The sequence below is a fragment of the Chrysochloris asiatica genome, unplaced genomic scaffold (assembly GCF_000296735.1).
Source record: "Chrysochloris asiatica unplaced genomic scaffold, ChrAsi1.0 scaffold00241, whole genome shotgun sequence".
Taxonomy (NCBI): Eukaryota; Metazoa; Chordata; class Mammalia; order Afrosoricida; family Chrysochloridae; genus Chrysochloris; species Chrysochloris asiatica.
This window is the reverse complement of record NW_006408759.1, coordinates 2,828,509-2,833,171: the sequence shown is the minus strand read 5'-3', so window position 1 is coordinate 2,833,171 and position 4,663 is coordinate 2,828,509. Positions and strand designations below refer to the sequence as shown.

General features: G+C 41.9%; 1 pseudogene; it reads left to right on the top strand.

Moving 5' to 3' along the window:
* Positions 1 to 1,980: 1,980 nt before the first annotated feature.
* The window catches only part of LOC102822784, a 135,655-nt pseudogene continuing 132,972 nt past the window's right edge, over positions 1,981 to 4,663 (top strand).

The window sequence follows — 4,663 nt, the reverse complement described above, 5'->3', positions numbered from 1 at the left end:
AACCCGGGTGGAGACCTGGTTGGCCAGCAGTGTGGCAAGACCTGGGGAATCTTGGGCCCAGAGTCAGTGACACAGCCACAGAGGACTAGAGTGGAGAGTGAAGGGTCCAGAGGTTAAGAAGAGAGGACATATGCATAAGAACACCCACACTTGCAGATAATACCCAATTGACCTGGCTACAATGACTAGATGATCAGAGCTCAACTAGAAGAAGACAGAAGAGGAAAAAAAGAGTAATCTGATACAATTTGATGAACTTGAGCAACACCTATGGATACAGTAGTTCAAAAGAGGTAACAAATCTTTACAGTGAGGATCATTCCCACCCCCTCCATACACAGAGTAGACAGGGATGGGCAACTTGGACATTGGCTACCCAAAATGGGGTGGGGGCCTACAAAGGCAAGAATTGACTGGCTTACAAGCTTTCAAGAGGGAGCCTAGATGCATAGGTTGTGGAGGAAGGTAGATTCTTCACCGAGTAGTATCCAATCTGTCTAGGTGGAGCTGATGAAAGGAAATGCGGATAGGTCTCTTGTGATACAATGGTGAATAATTGTTATCAGGATTGATTGTGAGGGTTGGAAATGTAAATGTAGATGTTTTGTAGCAAGGAGGGGAGTGATTGAATTTGCAGTGTAGGAGCAGAGGTCCCTGGGACCATCATGGGAGAAGAGAGGAGAGCAGTACCCTACCCAGAGAAGCAGTGATACCAGAGATGGAGGCAGAGACAATGACGTGGAGAGATGAAGCAGCTGGGGACTTTAGACCCCAAGAGGGAGAGGGGCTGTGTGCTGACGAATGGGAGGCAAGCTTGCAGGGTATACCCTTTGGTTGTTTGATGATGCATGGAGGGGATTGTAACCATGGCAATGAAACGATATACGATAGGATGAATGTAAACCTAATGTTCTCCCATGTAAACTATCACATAATTCACAATAAAACATTAAAAAAATTTTTTGACAGTTCAAATCCACCAGGAGAAAGACGAAGCTTTCTGTTTCCATAAAGCTTTACAGCCTAAGAAACCCTATACAGGTTTTGAGTGAGAATCAACTTGATGACAATGTTTAAACTTTGAAGATTTTTTATTTCCGTTCTGCAACCCTGCTGTCTTAAGATGACTTCTAGATAAACTATAAGTACCATCTCCTACCTCTTCATCCCTTTGGCATTGTCAGATGATACCTTTGTCCTCTACTCATTGGTCAAACACAAAAATGTCTAACATGAGGCACATTTCATCTCTAAGAATGCCTATCTTTGTGTTGTGTGCTAATGAAGGCTCTGCTTCCTGAAAACCTAAAGGCTAGTTTCTCCAACTCTGCTCTACAAAACTATATCTAAACAGATAGGCATCTGCTCCAGTTCTTAATATTCAGCCTTGCCTTCAGAGACTTCAGTCTCATTCACCTTGGCTCAGCACCCTCAAGAGCTAGTGATGTAAACCAGATGCTGAGTGCTTCGGGCTGAGCCTGACATCATCCCCTTGTCAGGGACTGTGGCATCTCCTGCCATTGGCCGCTGCTGTGTGTGCTGAAGTTAAAGGTGGGCACTTAGCACATTTATTACATACGGGGCTTATTAGATAACTGGGCTCTGTTGTGATAAATTGGCTGTGTGTTTCATTTAGACTCTCAATGCTCTGCAGGTTTTTCTAATTTAGTTTTGCCATGGCTCAGCCAAGATGGGATTCAAGGGGAAGAAGAAGAGGAAAAGGGGGGAAAAGAAGAAAAGCTTTGTGTTGTATATCAAACCCTTGCTTTGCCTCTTCCTGGTTTTGAAATGCAGGGCTTTTTAAGCTGCCATCCTCAGCAGAGTCCACAGAGCTGTCTTCCTCAGGGAGGTTTGCTTTTCTTAGAGGGCTCCAGTTCTTTCATGATGATTCCTCCATTCATTATGAATCGTTGCTTCTTTGGTCCAAAGCTGTCATATTTTTTTTCTCATCCTTTTAAGTTTGGATTTAAATGTGCACACATGCACACTCACACCTACCTCCTCAGTACCACCGCTAAACACAAGCAGGCAGCTGGGAGGCAGGGAGATGGAGAAAGGATGTGGGAGAGAGTAGCTGGCTGTGTCCTGTGTGAATTTGCTCTGTACCTGAAGCCTTTTGAGAGGCTTCAGATCTTGCTCCCTCCAAGCGAACACCAGGGCATTGAAGGCTGCTTTGAAACGTGGCAGGCTTTGAGTGCGTCTGTGCGTGCTTGTGCAATGAAACAAGAAAATCCATTTCCCTATCAGAGTGACTGACATTTCTTTCCTCCTTAATGCAGGCCTTGATCTTTTCCCAACTGAATTTTCTGATTCCCTGCAGCTTGTCTTATCTGTATGCAAACCCTCATCAAAGGACACAAAGATCTCATGGTCCTTGATGCCAGGCCTGGCTTAGCCTATCAGAGCAACTGACCACAACCCAATGGCAACACCTGGGGAGCAGATGTCTGCTCAGTGCTTCCCTCCTTGAATGAGGAAATCCCAAGATGCCATCTGCCTCCTGGAGTCCTGGTGTAGCACTGTAGGATAAGTACTGCTAACAGCAAAGTCTGCAATTCAAACTCACAAGTCTAGTCCCTCCTAGGAATCCCTATACAGGTCGCTATGAGTCTGAACTAACTAGACAGCACTTAGTAACAATACTGCCTCCTAAATTGTATAAACTTTGAGAGAAAAGAATGGTTTGCCTGCCTCTTTTACCTTTCTGCAGTGTCTTTGGGATACTTTACTGAAGAGAATATTCTAGTAGGTTCTCCCCAATCTTATTCCACCTCATCTCCCTAATTTTGCTCCGATGTTTGAATAAAAAGGAGAGTAGCAAGGAGCTCTGGTAGTGTAGTGGTTATGAGTTGGGCTGCCAACCTCAACGTCAGCAGCTTGAAATTACCAGCTGTTAGAAAGGAGAAAGACGAGGCTTTCTACTCCTGCAAAGATTTACAGCCTTGGATACTTTAAGCAGGGTCACTAGGAGTTGAAGCTTACTCCACGGCATGTATCAACAATAGAGTAGCATCACAGTTTAATGGATAAAGGCTAAACATTGGAGTCAGCTTGACATGGTTATTCCCATCTTCTCTCCTTTGCACTTACGTAAGTTACTTACACTTTGCAAACCTCAGTTTTCCCATCAGAACAATAGGTACAATGACTGTTCCTCCCTCATAGGAACAGAATCTGGTGTACGTGAGCTCAATAATTTCAGCCATTATTATCATCATCATTATTATTATTTCCTAGACATCCTGTTGTCAAAGACTTCAATCTTTTATACATTGATAAGAATGTTGTTTATTGTTCCAGTGGTGAGGATTTTTGTTTTCTTTACATTGAGATGAAATCCATATCAAAGACTATGGTCTTTGATTTTCATCAGTAAGTATTTTAAGTCCTCTTCACTTTCAGCAAACAAGGTTATATCACCCGCATCTCACAGGTTGTTAATAAGTCTTCCTCCAATCCTGATGCCATGTTTTTCTTCGTATAACACAGCTTCTCAGATTATTTGTTCAGCATGCAGGTTGAATAAGTATGGTGAAAGAATGCAAGCCTGACACACACCTTTCTTAATTTTAACCCATTCAATGTTCCCATGTTCTGTGCAAACAACTGCCTCTTGGTCCATGTACAGATTCCTTATGAGCACAATTAAGTGTTCAGGAATACTCATACTTCGCAATGTTGTCCATAGCTTCTCATGATCCAAACAATCAAAAGCCTTTGCATAGTCAATAAAACACAGATAAACATCTTTATGGTATTCTGTGCTTTCAGCCAAGATCCTTCAGACATCAGCAATGATATCTCTCATTCCATGTCCTCTTTTGAATCTGGCTTGAACTTCTGTAAATTCTATGTCAATGTATGCTTGCAGATGTTTCTGCATTACCTTTAGTAAAAGTTTATTTGCATGGGATATCAAAGATATTGTCTGATGATTTCCGCATTCCATTGGGTCACCTCTCTTTGTAATGGCCAAAAATATGGATCACTTCCAATCAGTGGACCAGATAGTTGTCTTACAAATTTTTTGGCAAAGATGAGTGAGTACCTCCTGTGCCACTTCACTTTCTTGAAAGATTTCAATTTTTATTCCATCAACTCTTAGTGCTTTGTCCTTTGCCAATTCCTTCATTGCACCTTGGATGTCTTCCTCCAATATCATTGTCTGCTGATCATATGCTACCTCTTGAAATGGTTGAACATCAACCATTTCCTTTTGGTACAGTGACTCTGTGTATTCTTTCCATGTTCTTTTGATGGTTTCTGCATCATGCAATAATTTGCCCAGAAAATCCGTCAGTAATGAAAAGTCAAGGCTTGAATTTTTTTTTTTTAGTTCTCCCAGCTTGAGAAATGCTGAGCGTGTTCTTCCTTTTTGGTTTTCTGATTCTAAATCTTTGCACATTTTATTTTAGTATTTGGCTTTATCTTCTCGAGCTGGCCTTTGAAATTTTCTGTTCAGCTCTTGAACCTCCTCATTTCTTCCATTTGCTTTAGCATCTCTATGCTGGAGAGCAAGTTTCAGTGTCTCTTCTGACATCCCTTTTGACCTTTCATTCTCTCCTGTCTTCTTAATGACTTTTTGCTTTCTTCCTGTATGATGTTCTTGATGTCAATCTCATAACTCTCTGGTCTTCAGTCTTTAGTGTTCAATGTATCAAAT